Genomic DNA, 19,817 nt, shown 5'->3' with positions numbered 1-19,817 from the left:
CGAATATGCCACGGGGAGCTTGCCAGGCTTTGCCACTTGGGCTCAATACTCTCGGTAGCTTGCCAGGCTCTCCGAGAGGGGCGGAGGATTCGAACCCAGGTCAGCCAGGCCGGCTGCGTGCAAGGCAAATGTCCTACCACTGTGCTATCGCTCCAGCTCGGGCATTAGGAATACTAGGCGGCATATTGGAAAAAGGTGAACATGAGTTTTGCCATCGTTATCTTCTACGATGAGGACAAAGAATTGGGAAGGACAGTGTCAAAACATAGGTTAGATGTGTCATAGTGACAGTAAGGGCCGGGGAGAGCGTGCGTGGTGCTCTGAGTTTGATCCCTCTGTAGCTGCGGAGCCCAGCGCAGGCCTGGTCGCCTCCTAGCTGGTGGGGGGGGGGGTCTGAGCACCGACTGTTAGGGCCTCGCCACTGGGCCAGATGTCCAAGGGGGAGCCTTGAAAACTGCCCAGGGGGTCCCCTCCCAAACAAATGAAAAGTCACTGTCACTGTCCTCCCGTTGTTTATCGATTTGCTCGAGCAGGCCCAGTAGCATTGTGAGACTTGCTGTTACAGTGTTTGGCATATCGAATACGTCACGGGTATCTTGCCAGGCTTTGGCGTGCGAGCGAGATACTCTCGGTAGCTTGCTGGGCTTCCCGAGAGGGGTGGAGAAGTAAAACTTGGGTCGGCCATGTTGGCTGTGTGTAAGGCAAACGCCCTACCCGCTGTGCTATCGCTCCAGCCCGAACGAAAAGTAATAAAAATAAATGTCAGTAGCCTTAGATGGCTCAGTAAGAATGCAGAGGCTGTCAGCCTGGATTCCCCCTCCTTTAAGCAGAGACACAGACAAAGCTAATGAGTTGCCAGAAGAGCCTCATTAACTGCAATAAGCATATCCAAAACAGAAGCTACAGAAAGCAGAATAATGGGAAATGATCGTTCGGACCAATTCTCATAAAAAGAAAGCTGGTGTTAACTGTATTGATGTTAGACAGATAGACAGCTAGGCAAAAGGTATTAGTAGAGAAGAATAAAATCATTATATCGTGGTAAAGTTTCAGCTCACCAGGTCCAGGAGTTCAGCTACCCGGCAGCGCAGGTATAAACCATTTAATTCAGGGATAAGGACTGTGGGCTGCGGCTCATAGAGCACATGACGTCAGTTGGTCTGACGTGCCAAGGTGACTGCAACATAGTAACTAGTGTTTGACCAAACATAGTAGCTAAGTTTTCTTTGGGGAGGGGACTAGGGAGGAGGGAGATACATTCAGGGGCATTCAGTTTTGGGGAACCATGTGGTGCTAGGGGTCAGACCGAGACCTCAGCCCAGTGAACATTTCCTCCGGCCCTCGAAGGCCAGTCTTTCAGGTTAATAATTTTCTCTGCTCTGCGAATGATGTTGCAAACATCCAAAGGACTCTTGGCGGAAAAAAAGGTTCCCCGCCCCTGAGAACCAGATACCCAGAAGCAAAGAAAAGAGTGATGTTCAGAGTCCATGGACATCAGGACCCTTCTCCAAGTGACGGGCACTGGGCCGCAGGACTCGGCAGAGCAGGCACCCCGGGGATGTTGTGTGGTTGCTGCAGACGTTTCTGCATAATGCATTGATCGCACGCATTTGACATTGAGTGTGTGTGAAGTAGGAAGTTCATCTCCACGACTTTCAAATGAGATGAGGTTCCCTAGTAATAACGGAATTGCACAAACAGTAGTTAAAAGGTACAGGAAAATTCCCATGTCTCCAAATTAAAGAAAAACAAAAAAAAAAAAACTCATGTCCAAATATGCTGTAAGATTAAGGGCATGTCATAAAAGCATTGAAAAAAAGAAATCCTATTATGCAAACAACAGCAAATTGCTGTCTTACTGGACCTAGTAAATAAACATGGCTAGTGTTTGGGCGGGCCGGAGCGATAGCATAGCGGTAGGGCATTTGCCTTGCATGTGGCCGACCCGAGTTCTATTCCTCCGCCCCTCTCGGAGAGCCCGACAAGCTACCGAGAGTATTCTGCCTACACGACAAAGCCTGGCAAGCTACCCGTGATATATTTGATATGCCAAAAGCAGTAACAAGTCTCACAATGGAGACGTTACTGGTGCCCGCTGGAGAAAATCGATGAACAACGGGAGGACAGTGCTACAGTGCTACAGTGTTGGGGGCGAATCCATGACCAAAGACCCGATAATTTCATAATACAAAGGTTTCTGATGCTTTGGAGAGCTCGGCGGGGCTAGTGATAGATACTTCTGCTGGCTGAGGGACGTCAGGCTTTGGGAAACAGGCGTGTGTCCCTGTCTGAGACAGGCCGTGTGTGCTGTCTGAGCTGTCTGCCCTCCTATGTCTGAACAAGAACAGCTGGCGCAGTCTGTCTCCTCTGAAGAGAAGAGAGTTGCAGACCCTTACTGAGGGGTGATGCTAGCCACGCCCCCTCTCCTCCTAGGCCTCTCCCTTCAGCCTCTCCCTGGCCTCTTTTTTTTTTTTTTTACTTTTTGGGTCACACCTGCCGATGTACAGGGGTTACTCCTGGCTCTGCACTCAGGAATTACTCCTGGCGGTGCTCAGGGGACCATATGGGATGCTGGGAATCGAACCCAGGTTGGCTGCGTGCAAGGCAAATGCCCTACCTGCTGTGCTATCACTTCAGCCCTCTCCCTGGCCTCTTAAGGCTGCATAAGAGAAAGGCCCGGCACTGAGGGCTTTTCAGGGAACTCTGGGCAGGCAGAGGTGGGTCTGAGGGAGCGGGCGGGGCTGGAAGCTGCTGGAGGAGCACTCAGAGGCAGAACCCAGGTCAGAGGCCAGCGAGCATAGCACTGTAGCACTGTCCTCCCATTGCTTATCAGTTTGCTTGAGCGGGCCCAGTACTCCATTGTGAGACTTCTTGTTACCGTATTTGCCATATTGAATACATCACGGGTAGCTTGCCAGGCTTTGCCGTGTAGGCGAGATACTCTCAGTGGCTTGCCAGGCTCTCTGAGAGGGGCGGAGGAATCGAACTCAGCTCAGCTGGGCCAGCTGCGTGCAAGGCTGATGCCCTTCTGCTGTTCTATCGCTCCAGCCCAGCGAGCATAGAGGGGCATGTTATGTTGGCTCAGTAGGTGTATCCCAGAGTTTTTCTCCCTCTGTTACTGTCATTGTTACGTCCTTCTCCCCCTCCCTCTCCTGCGTTAGAGATTGGATATCTAAGTCTTGTAAACGTTGGCATGTGAAGTCAAGAATTGTGAGATGGGGAAGGGTGTTTGCTTCGCTTGGGGATGACCTGGATTTAATCCCTGGCATCCCAAATGGTTCCCTGAGCACCGCCAGGAGTGATACCTGAGTACAGAGCCAGGGGGAACCCCTGAGCATCAGTGGGTGTGACCCCCCCAACCCCCCCACATACACCAGGGTTGTTAAATAAATTATATAGATCATGTCTCTTTTTTTTTTTACAGTATTCTTTTAATGTCTGGCTTAATCATGAATTGCTCTGTCCCTTGTCTTTTCTGCTCTCTGTAAAATTGAAAAGATAAACATGTAGTTTTTTGTTTGTTTGTTTGTTTTTTTGGGGCCACACCTGGCGATGCACAGGGGTTACTCCTGACTCTGCACTCAGGAATCACTCCTGGTGGTGCTCAGGGGACCATATGGGATGCTGGGAATCGAACCTGGGTCAGCCGCGTGCAAGGCAAACACCCTACCCGCTGTACTATCTCTCCAGCCCCAAACATGCAGTTTTGAAAAAATGAATTTTTATTAAAAACACCATGATTTACAAAGTTTCTCATTATACGGTTGAGCTTTCAAGCTTTTAGTGTTCCAACACCACCAGTGTGACCTTCCCTTCACCAGTATCCCCAGTTTCCCTCCCAATCCCAACCTGTCCCCTTAGACACATAACAAATTTACTTTATATTGCTTGTTCCAATAAAACGTTAAGAACTGCCAAATAGAATGATCAGAAAATAAATCAGTAAGAGCCAGTTTGTCATTACTATATGAATTTTGACCCATGTAAATGAGAAAATTAAAGCCACTTAATTCTGTATAATAAAATGCCTGTTCTCATTTACGCATACATGTTTTCAATTCTAGAATCTAAAGAATGTTACATTGGATTTTATTTTATAAAATAAACCTCATTGTGGTAATAATTATGTTTCACCTGTCATTAATAAAACTTCTAAAGGAATTCTGTGGTAGTACATTTTGGAGTTTACGTGAAATTGGCAAGGCCTACATATGTAAATTTCTCCTACTCTTTATGTAAACTCTGGTTTTGCAAAGTTGTTCACGATTGGTTACCAGCATTGAATATTCCAGCCCCCATCCCACCACCGTGACACCTTCTCTCCACCGTGGTCTCAGATTTTCCAAACCTCCCCTTAAGCCTCTCGCCATAGCAGGCTCTCAATGCTTTATATTGCTTGTTATCAATAATTTGCTAACAGAATGATCCAAAAATGTTTCCTTTGAAGAAAATTAGTGTAAATTGTTGTCTCACCATGGAGACATTAAGCTCAAGCTACCGAGAGTATTTGATATGCCAAACACAGTAACAACAAAGTCTCCAATGGAGACGTTATTGGGCCCGCTCGAGCAAATCGACGATCAACGGGAGGGCCTTTACCTTTACCTTTATGAGAGATCACTGAGATGCTGCCCCTGGTCTATCAGTGTTGCGGAATCTGAGATGCCGTTTCAGGAAGTCTGGAGTGTTTTACAGGGAGTTAAGTTTTTAACTGCATGATGGCTTTGGGGTACATGTGATCGGGGAGGCTTTCAGAAAGGAGCTGGTGGGGGGTTAGCCTGTCTTGACTCCATGAAAGCTTGGAGATTCCAGTCACAAGACCCACATACCTGCATTTTTCGGCAGATTAATTTCTGGGTTAGAAATTTCTCGGTCCCGAGACGTGGAGTCCAGCCAGGGAGGGACATGACAGTCATTTTGGAGTGTGGGAGTGAGTGATGGCTGGGGTTCTGTGTGGGCGGGCCAAACCAGGGCTGGCCCCCTCCGGGGTGCCCCTGACATCTCAGCGTGCACAGGTGTCCGGAGAAAAAAAATCTTATGCGACTTGTTAATCTCTTTGGATATTTATTTATGAATCTCTTGAGCTTACGTGGAGCCGGAGTACATGCAATAGTCTTGGTCATGCCCTGTGTGTATTTTCTTTGATGCCTTACCCAGGACTTGGCTGAGCCCTTTTCCAGATGTGCCCCACACTCAGACAGTGGGTGTCCCCTCTGCCGGGAACGGAACAGGACGACTACACAGATACACAAGCGATTCCTGGTGACGGAAACGAAGTCTGTCCATGTTGGTGAAGGGCGTTCCTGCGAATTCCATACAGGAGAGAGGAGCAGAGGCAGCAGCTGGCGTGTGTGCAGGGTTCTGGGCAGTGGCCTGGAGAGAAGGCTCAGCCCAGGAGCGAGGCAGGAGACCAGGCCCAAATGCGCATTGTGTTAGCACAGCTGGATTCTGAATTGTCACTGCAGACCACTTTCCATTTCACTAAGATTCACATCTTTAAAGAAAAAGCAGCAAATAACCATTTTAAAAAGAGTTGTGGGTGAATTGGGGAAAACATGACCTCTTTTAGGACCTTAGGTTTTTTTGGGGAGGCGGGGAACACACCCAGAGGTGCTCAGGTGTTACTCCTGGCTTTGCACTCAGGAATCACTCCTGGTGGTGCTCGGGGGACCGTGTGGGGTGCCGGGGATTAAACCTGGGTCGGCTGCATGCCAGGCAAGTGCCCTCCCCCACTGGCCTTATGTTTATGTCTGGAAAGTTGAATATAAAGAAAAAGTTGGTTTTGAAATACTTGCTCTCATTGGTACTAAGATCATCCTATACATTTTCTGGGGGAAAGTTATAGGTGCAAGCAGTATCAGTGAAGTCAAATTTAAGTTTCAATTGTTACTTGCAGGAATATTTTTTTGAATTCTTCACTGCTTTACAAGTTCCTTAAAGCAAACAAAAACCAAGTCGAATGATTAATCTATAGCATTTTTTCATATGTGTCAAAGTCACAAATTTATTAAATCACATACAGTTAATTCTATTTCACTAGAAATTCATATTGACTTTGTAAGTCTGGAGTAGATTGTTTAAATAGCTCTGCTAGCTAAGGCATTAAACTTTGCCCTTATTAAAAATATATCCTGAAGGATAAAGGCAAAATATTATTGACTATACCTCGCTTAAATATCTCAAAATGAAATAGACTGAGACAGAGGCAAGGGAACCAGTTGGATATGAGCTATTTTTAGTTCATTACCTTAAGAAAACTTGCTGCAAAATAACTGTAGATACTTTTGTGTGTGAAAGTGACTTAAATCCCTGAATCCATTGACAAGCTCTAATTAAATGATGCTAAGTAATTGGTTAGCTTATTTTCTCCTTTGCTTTGATTAAACTGGGGAGGGATTTGTCTGAGAAAACCTAGTCCTTTTCCATTCATGTTTGGTGATAGTTCCATTGATATATTTATTAAGACCTATAGTGGTATATTTTAAAGTAATTAAGTAACTAATGATTCTAGAATATGTTTCAGACTTCATAACAAATTTGAGAAAACCTCTTATAAAAAATTGACTGGTCTTTGAAGTTGTTGTGACTTTGTGTCTTCGTAAACATAAGCAAAGAGTCATTTACAGAGACCTTGGACTTGCTTTTAAAAGTTCTCCATTGGTGAAAGTTTACTGTTGCAGAATTCGAATCTCAGGCTTCCTCTGTGTCTCCAGCCAGTTTCTCCTCTGGCACCAGCGTCAGCTCCTTGATCATCCCTTTCCTTTTGATTTCTAGTTCTTCCTCCCTCAGAAGTGCTTTCATAACGTAGAAACCAAAGGTGGCCATTCCTTCAACTTCCTCCCCGCCTGTCCGTGAGTTTGCTTGTCCTGGTCTCCATCATAGCTCCTGTGTATTGAGAGACTCTGTTGAGAGCCCTATCTTTCCGCCTACTTCCTAAAGGCGTTTGACCCTCATACCAGAAAATATTTCCTAAGCTTGTCTACCCCTGATAATCATTAAATGCACTTTTTTTAAAATTTATTTTTTATGTCTTGCGGGTCCCTTCACGTGTTAACCAAGCTATCAGAGAGCTCTGGGGGCACTTACTGGGGCTCCCTCAAGAGTAAATTTGATCCAGAAATTAGTTCCCTTTATGTCTTCCCTCATAATTCACCAAGTTGGGAAATCACACAAGTGTTTGGGCATTCATGACTTTTCTGCATCTGTCCAAGCCCTGCCCCAGCCCCCTTATCCCTGGAACTGACCTGAGCCCTGGTAGGTTAGAGACACCATTGAAATGGGGGTTTTGTGGCCGAGCCCGTCTAGTGCCTGCGGTGGTATCATTACCTTTTGGAAACTCCTTGTAGGAATCTTGCAAGGGTCGTGCTACGTGTCTTGCTGTAGCGTGGAAAACTGACCTGCCTCTCTCCAATCATCCTGTACCTCTTAAAAACTGTTTTGTGTCTTTTCTTGGCAAAATGTGGTCGTGTGCAGAGACATGGTCCAGACTGCTGTAAGATACACCTGCGTGGTTACAGTAAGACGAGAGTAGGAGCTCGCCAGGTGTGTCCCCTCCATGGTCTGACCCGTGAGGGCCACCTCAGCGAGGAGTGGCCACTTACAGAGGCTAAGGCTCACTGAGCTGGTCTCCGGGTTTTATTTTCATTTCATTTTAATCTTTTCTTGGCTCTTGGTCCACACCGGGTGGCCCTCAGGACTGCCCTTGGTTTTGTGCTCAGGAGTCCCTCCTGGCCATCCTGGGGACCAAACTGTGTCACCTTGCACCCTCTCTGAGCTAGTCTCTGCACCTCACAGCCTCTTCCCTGTGTGCAGTTTCTGCACTGTCATAGGTTATCTGCTTAGCCCAGGAATGGAGGTGTAGAGTTATGTCAGTTTTCTTTCATTGTTCGTTGCAATCAGTGAAATTGTTTTTATGGCCTAGAAACTTTATTTCCCTTGGAGGTTCGGTTTCCTGGTACTCACTGGAGAGGTCCACTCCATCCTTTTACACAGGGCCAGGCCTTCCTGTCCTCTCCTTTGGGAATCTGAGCTCATCCTTAGATACCTGCTTGGCCACATTAATCTTTTTAAGTATCTCTTTCATTTTTCTCCTTGAAATCATGTATTCACAGCTAGGATTTAATCTTTAAGAGACTCTAGACGGTCCTGTTGTTGATGTACACCTCCCTGTTCTCAGAGAGTGTGAGATTTTTGCTTGTCTCTCCCTTTTCCTCTCTTTTTCCTTCTCTGCTCTCTGCCCATCTCACTGTCCTTACCCTCCCTTTTCTGTTTCCTTGAACATGATGCAAAAAAAAAAAAAGAAACTAAACAAACAAAAAACAAAAACCAAACACCTCCCCCCCCCCAACAAAATTGCCCAAGAATTAAGCTCTTAGCCTAACCCATGGTGCGGAGGTTACCGTGGGTCCTGCTCTCCAGCCTGGCCTGGTCAGCAGGGACTTCCTGCTGGCCCATCAGGTTCCCGCCAGCTGTGCTGCAGCTGCAGAACTGGATCTTTGTTGCAATGGGAGGGCAGCTGCACAGGACAGTGTTGGCTTGCGTTGTCCTAAACACGGTCCTTTCACACCCCGGGGTTTAATCATGAAATACGAGAATGTGGGACTCGTTTGTTTCTGTCTTAGACGTTGGCCCATTGGCTGGTCTGCAGGTGTGGAAAGGTTGAAGATTGCTGCTCTAGATAGCTGCTCTCTGAGACATGGAGGGGAGGAAAGAAAATTAGGGACACGTCCTCTGTGGCGTGATGGGGAATGTGCTCACTGTCACCAGCAAGCGTTTCTTTTGCCACGGTAGTTTCTCACTCTTTCTTGCAGGTGGCCGACCCGGGTTCGTTTCCTCCAACCCCTCTGGGAGAGCCCGGCAAGCTACCAAGAGTATCCCGCCCGCATGGCAGAGCCTCTGGAAAACTCCCTGTGATGTATTCGGTATGCCAAAAATAGTAACAACAAGTTTCACCGTGGAGACGTTACTGGTGCCTGCTTGAGCAAATCCATGAACAGTGGGAGGACAGTGCTCTAGTTTTTTTGGTCACACTGGTGATGCATAGGGGTTACTCCTGGCTCTGCACTCAGGAATTACTTCTGGCGGTGCTCGGGGGACCCTATGGGATGCTGGGAATTGAACCCAGGTCGGCCTGGGTTCAATGCAAGGTAAATGCCCTCTCTGCTGTGCTATCGCTCCAGCCCTTCTTGCTCTTTTTGACCTGGGCCCACACCGGGCTGTGCATAGGCCCTGGGCTTAGGAAGCAATGGTGGTGGTACCAGACTGCCATGTGCCAGGAAATGCCTGCATCCTTGTAGCTATCTCTTCAACTCATGACATTTTCTCTTACAAACAATATAAAGTAGAAACTTATTTCCACTATTGGCTTGGGTTTATGATTGATCAAGCCTCTTTCCCACTTACACAGTTTCTGTGTCTTACTTATGTACAGATGTGTTTCTAACTTCTGTTTGTCTTTTGACTAACCCTGGTGATGCTCAGGGGTTACTCCTGGCTCTGAACTCAGGAATTACTCCTGGCAGTGCTCTGGGGACCATATGGGATGCCAGGGATCAAACCTGGGTAGCAGTATGCACTACCCTTTCTACTATCTCTCCGGCCCCTAAATTTGTCTTAAACTCTATATCTCATACAAAGTAGCCTTTTATTAATGGAACTAAATAAAACATAATAAAATTCCAAGCCATTAATGATATTCATACTTTGGTGTCTAAGCTCTTCCCATTCAAAATGGCGATCTTAGCTGTTTCAATAATAAGTTATTGTAACGTGGGGGATATTTGGAACATTGAACTAATCTAGTCATTAAAATGCTTTTTCAAGCAAGCTTCCAGCATAAGGAATGACTCATAAAGAAAAGAATTTTTCTTTAAAAGAAGTTTCAACCAGAAAGCACTAAGTATCTGGAACGGCTATGCATTTTGAATGACTCAGATTTCCTGTAGGGTTTGAAGTTGGAACAGCTCTGAGCACTGATGCACCATTGCTGGTCATTCCCCGGCAGCCTTGACCTGAGTCCTTTACCTGTGTTCTCTCTGTAGAGAATAAGAATAACATCCTCAGGGAGCCAAGGGTGGTGAGTTGTGGACCAGTGATGAAGGATTAAACACCTTGATTACTGCATCTTTCTATTGAAGTGGAGAGCAGGACTGAGTAAGGACTGGCATGTCTAAGAGGAGCCCTGGCACCCATGGTAGGTGCTGCCGTTCCCTGTCCTGCAAGGCTTCGAGGCTTTCCCGGCTGTCACTCGGAGCCAAGGGACACTGTTTCTGCCTTCCTGGTGTCCCATCTTGTTGCTTTGCTTTCTCTTTGTTTTCTTTCTCTACAGAGGTGTAAGACTTAGTAGTTGTTGTGTTGAAGGTTATGGTCTTTAAAATGGAAATTAGAATTTAATGCAGCCAACTGTGGCAGCCCCAGTTTCCTGCCTGGGTGATTTCCATCTCTGCCTCTGGATCCTGCCCAGGTTGATCGCCACCTTCCATGTGCCCAGCACCTTGGTGGCAGTATCAGTGACTTGTCTGCTCTCGGTCCCTCTCACTGACCTTCTACCATAGCCTTGGAGATGTCCTGGGCTGGTACTGGCTCCCGGGAAGGCCAGTGGAATGCCCCGTGGCAGTCTTCTGGGGGGACTGTTCAGGAAAGCTGGCCCTCTTCACATGGGGTTGGGCTGTGTGTGTGTGCGCCCCGCTTCCTGTCGAGGCTCTGACCTAAGGCAGCCATGCCAGGAGACACCAGCTGTGCAGTGAGGGCCTCAGAGTAGACGTCTCCCACCAGACGTTCTTTGTGGCAGAGTTGAGAATTATGAGAAGTGTTTTAGGGATGGCAAATGAGGAACCATATTGTCGGATCACAACTATTAATCACAACCATTGGAAAGTTGTAAATTTATAATAGACATATAATGTGTTAATGTATCATTTTTTTATATATGTCACCTGTGATGCGTGAGCCTCTTCCTGGCCAGGAAGATACTTGCCTTGGGTGCGAGTGCTGGTTGGGTCTTTCTCCTGAATCAGGGCCCTGGGGAACATTGAACCACCGTCAGCCACGTGCAGGGCAAGTGCCTTTCCAGATTGTCTCAGGTGCAAGGAAAATATTCAAACATTTGTGACATTTTATTTAAAAAGTCTTCCCAGGGTAGGATTGTACCGTGGTTCCCTTTGTTGCAAGAAGATTCTGTGACTGTTTGGATATCAGCAGGATCAGATGCGTCAGTTCCAGGGAGCTCTTGCCCTTCCTCTCACATTCACAGGCCTCACTTTTAAGAGCTCAGTGGTTTCCAGACAGTATCTGAGGCAAGAGTGAGCAGTGTGGAGCACGACGAGGAAGGCACTTGCCTTGCCTGCAACTGGCCCGGTTTGTTCCCTGGTATTACCTGTGGTTCCCTGGGCCCTGCCAGGAGAGACTCCTGAGCACCTCTGGTGCCATGGTTGATCCCGGCACCCTCCATGCCTGAGGCATGTCTCGGCCGCTCTGCTTGGAGGTCCCTTGGTTGGCTGAGAGAGTTTTGGTGCTCTGGAGTCTTCATTGAGTGAAACAGATACTTCGCACTGAAGGTTGACCCACCACATAGCAGGGCGGGAGAGCTGGCCTTTCCTGGTCCCTGGTCTTCTCCCGGCCATCAGCATTTTTCGATGAGCATCCTTTATTTAACATCCCAGACCTTGTTTCCTGTTGTGTCAGAGTGTGAGGAGTGGACCAAGCAGGCTTGTGTCCCAGCCCAGGAAAGTGCTGAGCCCAGCATAGAGACGGAAAAGCTGGTCACGTGCATGGCCTGGCCTTTAAGTGGCCTTTAAACATAACCTCTGTCAACTCTTCTACATCTCTGCCTGGGAGCAGATTAATTGTTCAGTACCACTCCTCATTGGAGTTATGTTTTTAGTACCAGGCTTTATTGCAAAGCCCTCACACCTAAAGGATTTAAAGTTCATTATTGCAGTTTTAGGGTAGGTTGGAAAGGAAAGAACAATATTTTTCCTCAGTAGCGAGACCTAGTTTTTATAATAGCATCTTGATCTGAGGACTATCCTATGATAAATAGCTCCGTGGGCTGGAGCAATAGCACAGTGGTGGGGCGTTTGCCTTGCAAGCCGCCGGCCCAGCCAAGCCAGGTTAGATTCCTCCGCCCCTCTCGGAGAGCCCGGCAAGCTACTGAGAGTATTTCGCCTGCACGGTAAAGCCTGGAAAGCTACCCGTGACGTATTTGATATGCCAAACACAGTGACAGTAAGTCTCACAATGGAGATGTTACTGGGCGTGCTCGAGCAAATTGATGAGCAACAGGAGGACAGTGCTACAGTGCTTTAGTGTCTGGATAAAATGAACCCTGGAAGCACTGTGGGATCCCAGGAGCTTCAGCTGGTGGTGATGATTGAGGGCACTGTGGGGTCGTGCGGGGGGCTGGGCATGAACCAGTGTGTGGGTGTGTGGGCAGCTCCCTTTTGTGAGTTCATACCGTGGGCTCATGACGACATGATACGTGTTCAGTGCCTGAGAACCCTCCTACAGCTGTGACAGCTCCAGAGAGTTTCATTCCACAGCCTAGGGTGGGGTCCACAGAGGTGGGGTTGGGCATTATCATAACAATAAACCGATGTAAGCCCCTTCTGCAGCGGACGTTCTTCTAGGAGATTAACTCAGGGACAAAATCTCATCTAGGGGTTCAGCACTCTAGATTACTAGGAGATCCGCTCAAGGGCGGGATTCCGTCCAAAGGCTTATGGCTTCCTCCTTTCCTTAGCTAGTAATCCATTTAAACAATCATATTGAATACTAAGATTTCTAGTCATTTTGTATGAATGCAGTAGGAGATATATTTAGCTCAAAGAGTAGCTCTTCCTGGGGACACCTCGCTATGTATTCCTGACCATAGTCCAGGCCAGGTTAGTCTTCCCTATCCCCAATGGGTTCTTATTCAGTTAATTTTTATTTATTTATTTTTTTGCTTTTTTTGGGGGGGGTCACACCTGGCAATGCAAAGGGGTTACTCCTGGCTCTGCACTCAGGAATTACTCCTGGCAGTGCTCAGGGAAGCATAGGGAATGCCGGGAATAGAACCCTGTGTTGGCCGCTTGCAAGGCAAATGCCCTACCCGCTGTGCTAGCTCCAGCCCCTCAATTACTTCTTTTTGGGTCATGACAGAGCTTGTTCCATGTCCATGCTCTTAACTTACTATATTTCTTATGTGCTTAGCTTGTCCTTTTTCGATGCCAGGGTAGCTCACAGCTTGCCCTGGGAAGAGAAAAGCAATATAGGATTATTTGTGCCTGGTGGAATTGGGTTTGCCTTGGGAGCACTGTTGGTGGGAGTAACTCAATAAACCTAAGCTCCCCGTGGGAGGACCAAAGACAAACCAATGTTCAACACCTTTTCTGGTCTGCACGATCTTTTTGAAGGCCCCTTTCTGTGAAGGGTTTTCTCACATTTGCTAGAGATTTCCTCTATTCATCTTGGCAATCTTACTGTTTGGGATTTTGCTGATGATATTTGAACATAAAACTACAGAAGCAGAAAATTTATTTATATAACACTAAATTTATAAAAATTCTTAGATTTTCTATGTTTAAAGGAATTCCAGGGGCTGGAGCGATACCACAGTGTGTAGAGCATTTGCCTTGCATGTGGCCGACCCGGGTTCGATTCCCAGCATCCCAAATGGTCCCCTGAGCACTGCCAGGAGTAATTCCTGAGTGCGTGAGCCAGAGTAATCCCTGTGCATCACCAGGTGTGACCCAACGAAGCCACAAAAAAAAAAAAAGGAATTTCACTAATTTCACTTTTAAAATAGTTTTCTATATCTTTTCTATATCTTTACAAATGATTAGAAATTAAGGTTCGGTTCAAGAGAATATTAGTAGTAGGCGGGGGGTGTGGGTGCAGGGTTAGGGAAATCGGACAGGCCAGGGAGCCGAGAGGAATAGGTTTTCAGTTACAATAAAAGGAGTTTATGGCATTTCATTGAGAGCTCAAGGTCTGCAGCCAGCAATTTTATTACAAAACCGAAAAATTACGAAGAAGAGATGGCAAATAGACATATTTTGTTCATTATTTTTCAGTGTATTCAAATCTCAAGCCACGTTGTACATTGGGGACATATAATATATGTCAATTATACTTCAATAAGAGAAAGGAAGATTTAAAAATACTTTTAAAAAATGTAATTTGCTTTTTTTTCTCTCCAGTAGGTTGAGGGGATATGTAAGATGTTTTAAATATTAGGTTTTGGAAAATACTGCAGCTATTTTATAAACTAACACTGTAATGTGGCATAGTATTGAAATATATAATTAAAGAAAACACTATTTATTGAGAATTATATAAATATGCACCGATTTTATTCTTAGAAGACATTTTGATGTACCACATAAAAGGCACTTTGGGGGATTATGTTTTGCTTTTAATGTTTCTTTCACAGTTTTCCATTCTTGTTTTACTAAACTTCTCAGGCAAACTTGAATGATCTCACTTCACCGTAAGGTAAAGGTAAAGGCCCTCCCGTTGATCGTCGATTTGCTCGAGCGGGCCCAGTAACGTCTCCATTGGAGACTTTGTTGTTACTGTGTCTGGCATATCGAATACTCTCGGTAGCTTGCTGGGCTCTCCGAGAGGGGCGGAGGAATCGAACTCGGGTTGGCCATGTTGGCCGCTTGTAAGGCGAACGCCCTACCCACTGTGCTATCGCTCACTTCACCGTAGATTATTATTTTTTTTTATGGTAAGTGTTTATTGTGTGTCTTGGTTTTATTTCCTTTTTCTTGTGTCACTGTGATGACTGGAGGTTGTGCACACACATTGCAGTGGACCCAGGGTCCCCAACAGCAGAGCTACCTGCTGTCCCCAGCCCCCCCGCCCCCGATTGGTCATTTGTAGGATTTTTATTCATTAATGTTTGAGGTAATCGTAGGTTCACACGCTATCGTAAGAAATAATGTGGGGAGATCCTCTGTTCCTTTTATTTATTTTTAAAATAATGCTGACCGACTTCGACTGTGAGTGTGGAAAGGTCGGACAACAGCTGAATCTTATGAAGACAATGTTTATGAGAAACAACCTCGTTCCTGATGCCCCATTCGCTCTCAACGGAACCACCATCTCCGAATGCAACAGTTATATATACCTAGGTTGAGAAATCAACATGATGAATGACCTGGCACCTGAGTTACGCAGGAGGAAGAGAGCGGCTTGGAATGCCTTCAAGAGTGTTGAAGAAATAACTAAGAGGACAAAGAACCTCCAGCTACAAGCACATCTCTTCGATTCCACTGTTCTTCCTGCATTAACCTATGCCTCAGAGACCTGGGCCCTATGAAAACAGGATGAGAACGCTATTCGGTTCTCTCAAAGAGGAATCGAAAGAGCTATGCTTGGAGTATCACACTTCACTCAAATGAGAGATAGAATCCGGAGTTCTGATCTCCGTCAATGCTCAAGAATCAGGGACGCTGTCTAATTTGCCAAGGCATCAAAAATCAGATGGGCTGGACACGTAATGAGGTTTACAGACAACCGCTAGACTAGAGCCATTACCAACTGGATTCCATGGGACATCAAAAGATTGCGTGGACACCCACCTACAAGATGGTCAGACTTCTTCGTCAAGACCCTGAATGATCGGTTTGAGGCTCTGCATGTTCCTAGAACGAACAGATGCCATTGGGCTACGCTAGCCAACAGGGATGAATGGAGACGTTACTGGCACCCGCTCGAGTAAATCAATGAATAACGGGGGATCAAGTGATCAAGTGATTTTTAAAATATGTATATTTAGATTTTATTTTTTAAAATAATTTTAAAAAATATTTTGAAACTATTTAAATGTTTTTTGGTTATTTTTATTATTTTTATTTTATTTTTTGCTTTTTGGATCACACCCAGCGATGCACAGAAGTTTCTTGCTTTTTTTTTTTTTTTTGCTTTTTGGGTTATACCCAGCGATGCACAGGAGTTCCTCCTGGCTCTGCACTTAAGAATTACTCCTGGCGGTGCTCAGGGGACCATATGGGATGCTGGGAATCGAACTCAGGTTGTCTGCATGCAAGGCAAATGCTCTCTCTGCTGTGCTATTGCTCCAGCCCCTAAAATAATTTTCAATGAATCACCATGAGATACAGTTAAAGACGTACAAACTTTCGTATTGCGTTTCAGTCATACAATGATCGAGTACCCATCCCTCCACCCGTGCGCATTCTCCACCACCAGTGTTGCCAGTGTCCCTCCCGCCACCCCACTCCCACCGGTGGCAGGCGCCTCCCCTCTTGATGTCTCTCTCCTTCTGGGTGTTGTGGCTTGCAGTACAGGTACTAAGTGGCCCTCATGTTCAGTCCATAGCCCTTTCAGGGAGAGTAGATGTTCCTCCAGCGGGAGCCTCCCGAGGGCCCGGGTGCTGTCCAGGGTCCTGACAAGCCCAGGATGCAGCCAAGGATGAGTCTCCGCATACCCAACAGGAGACTGAGTTCCCTCAGGCACTGCAGCTGCTGGTTGCATGCTCGGTTCTGTTACCTGGGGTGGGGGGGGGAGGGGAGCACATCTGGCAGTGCACAGGCTGGCTCTCGGCCCTGTCAGAGATCACTCCACTCATGGTGTTTGCTAAGGTGCACGCACCTTGCCTGCCAGATCATCTCTGGGCCCCATGTCTCTTCCTTCATTGTTTCTAGAGTTACGGGAGTGGCATCAGACACTTAGCATGATTCTGAGGGGATCCAGGGCTTCATCGGAAGAGTGTCTATCAGCAGCTGTCCCTTTTCACTGCTGAGCAGTACTCGTGGCGTCCTCTGTCCGTTTGTTTCACCACCCGCCCCCCCACCTACGACCCTAAATGGTTTCTGTGTCCTGACTGTTACAGATCAAGCTGCTAGAAACATTTGCACACGGGATTTTATGCAAATTCAAGTTTTCTCTTTTTTTTCCTGTGCTATTTATCCAGGTGTGTGGTTGCTGAGCTGTTTGCTAGTTGCATATCTAATGTGTATGGAGCTTTCTGTAGTGGTTTTGCCATTTTAGATTGTTGGCAGTGAATTGTCTAGTTCTGTTACTGCCACATATATTTGTTCTGGCCATTCTGATTAGTGTATAATGATTTTTATACACTTTATTTTAATTTAGAATTTCCCCAACATCTAACGTCCTTTCGTGGGCTTATTTATCATCTGCGTATCTTCATGGAAATCTCTCTTCTTTTTTTTCTATTTTCATTTAATTAGATTTTTTTTTCTCTCTGTGAAGTTTTGAGAGTCATTTTTGGACTTTGCTTCACAAATATTTTCTTTCTCTTGAATCTATTTTCATCTTAACAGCAACAGTTTTAAATTCTGAGGTTTAATTAGTTTTCCTTTTTACAAATTGTGTTTTCATTAGATGTGTAAGAACACATTACCTAGATCTTGGATATGTTTCATGTTTTATTCCATGATGAATTTATAGTTATTTTGCCTGTGGTGAGGTTTATTTTATTTTGGCCTATGGGTGCGCAGTTGCTTCTGCCCCATTGTCAGAAATCACATGTACCTATTTGTGTATCCTTTTTTGCTTTTCATATTCTTTTTTTTATTTATCTCTGTATCCTTCAGCTTATAAAAGCCTTTGATTAATTAGCTGTATATGATTTTGGAATCAGACTGTTCCTTTTTTCCCTCAGAATATTTTTTGACAGTGACAATATTTTTATTTTATTTTATTATTTTTTAAAATTTTTATTAGTGAAACACCATGAGGTCCAGTTGTAGACTTACAAATTCTCAGAACATTTTAACTATTCTAATTTACTTGCTTTTCTATATAAACTTCAGCATGTTATTACTGTATCACTTCCATCCTGTTGTTCATAGATTTACTTGAGCGGGCACCAGTAATGTCTCCATGCATCCCAGCCTGAGATTTTAGAAGCCTCTACTTACTCATCTTTCCCAACACTGCTGAATATTGGAGGCTCTGTCAGAGTCAGGGGGAATGAGGCCTAAATTTTTTTTTTTTTTGCTGGGATTTTGCCAAGAATTGTATTATATCTTTAGGTCAATTTTAGGGGAATTTGCATCTTTATGGCTTTATGTTAAATTCATGAACATGGTATGTCTTGATTTGTTTATATGTTCTTGGATTTCTTTCATTAGCATTTTTTAGGTTTGACCTACAAGCGCTATACAGGTTTTATCAGCTTTTACACGTAAGTAATTTTGTTTGTAGTGATTGTGAATGCTAGTGTATTTTAAATTTTGGTGTCCATGTGTTCATCGTTAGCATATAGAAGTTTTATAGGTTTATCTTACATCCTGTGACTTTGGCGATAGAAAACCAGAACTATTTCACTGTGAGCCTGAGCCTGCAGAGCAATGGAAGTCAGAGATGAACTGATCACTCATAATGAGACTGTTCGCTTGTGATGCTGGTACTGAAATGCTGCTTGATTTTCAAGGACCCTGGAGAATTTAAATATGCCACTTGTTTTTGGTCTGGATGTGCCATTTTCACTTCTCAACCTGCAAGTTTTCAAGAGCTGGAGCTGGCGTCTCTCTGAGAAGCCCCGCTCTCCTAGAGGAGAGAATGGTATTTAGAAATCCAGATTTAGGTGCTGCCGCAGCATGAGGCCGTTGCTCCAAACATCTCGGTGTAAGCGGGAGGAAACAAAAATGAACTTGTGTTCCTTTGGTATTTCATTGTTGAACTTGACAGCAGTCAGATTTGACTTTAACTTTTTTTACTTCGTATTTCTATTTTTCTCTTACACTGAAAACACTTTTTAAATTTTATTTATTTTTCAAAGTGAAGGTATAGTGAGGTTTATTTATTTATTTATTTATTTATTTATTTATTTATTTTTGCTTTTTGGGTCACACCTGGCAATGCACAGTGGTTCCTCCTGGCTCATGCACTCAGGAATCACTCCTGGCAGTGCTCAGGGGACCATATGGGATGGTGGGAATTGAACCTGGGTCGGCCGCGTGCAAGGCAAACACCCTACCCGCTGTGCTATCACTCCAGCCCCTAGCGAGGTTTATTTTTAAGAATGACAGAGTGATATGATATAGCTTAAAAATATGGAACGCTTCATGAATTTGCGTGTCATTCTTGTGCAGGGGCCATGCTAATCTTCTCTGTATCGTTCCAATTTTAGTATATGTGCTGCTGAAGCGAGCACGAAAACACTTTTTTTTTAAAAAAAAATTAACTTATCATAAATATTTTACAGTTACAGTGCCAGTATTTAAACTAAAACTAGTGAGTGCGGTTCAAGGATTTTTTTTTTTTAGGTTTCTCTCTCTCTTTTTTTTTTTTTTTTGCTTTTTGGGTCACACCTGGAGATGCAGAGGGGTTACTCCTGGCTCTGCACTCAGGAATTACTCCTGGCGGTGCTCGGGGTACCCTATGGGATGCTGGGAATCGAAACGGGTCGGCCGCGTGCAAGGCAAACGCCCTACCCGCTGTGCTATCTCTCCAGCCCCAAGGTTTCTCTTTTTTTAGTCTTTTAAATGTAACGTGTACCAGCAAAATATAAATGAGCACTAAGTGTGAAAATTTTTGAGTTCCTTTATCTGTGCATATATTTTAATGATTTGACAGAAATGTTGATTTACTTGTTACTTTGCATTCTACTTAAAAAATGTAATTTGTGGGTACAAATTGTCTATCTGTGCATATGCACATATACAGATAGATGTGCATATATAGCTTTATAGGTAGGAACAAAAGTAAACATCTTAAAATACTTTTATTTTTAATTTATTCACTATGAGGTACAGTAACGAAACTTTCATACATTCAGCAAACACCCATCCCTTCACTAGTGCACGTTTTCCACAACTAAAATCCCCAGTATCTAGTCCCCC

General features: G+C 45.0%; 1 protein-coding gene and 1 non-coding gene across 2 annotated transcripts in view; one reads left to right on the top strand and one right to left on the bottom strand.

Annotated features, from left to right (window-relative positions):
* Nucleotides 1-19,817, top strand: part of SDK1 (sidekick cell adhesion molecule 1) — a 534,794-nt gene that overhangs the window by 53,801 nt on the left and 461,176 nt on the right. The window lies entirely within an intron of this gene.
* LOC130036676 (U6 spliceosomal RNA) lies at nucleotides 19,023-19,129 on the bottom strand. Its single transcript, XR_008794439.1, has one exon. It is a non-coding gene; the product is annotated as a U6 spliceosomal RNA (small nuclear RNA).

This window comes from Sorex fumeus, unplaced genomic scaffold (genome assembly GCF_029834395.1).
Source record: "Sorex fumeus unplaced genomic scaffold, SorFum_2.1 ptg000064l, whole genome shotgun sequence".
In the NCBI taxonomy this organism is placed as follows: domain Eukaryota; kingdom Metazoa; phylum Chordata; class Mammalia; order Eulipotyphla; family Soricidae; genus Sorex; species Sorex fumeus.
This window is presented reverse-complemented; position numbering and strand designations above follow the sequence as displayed.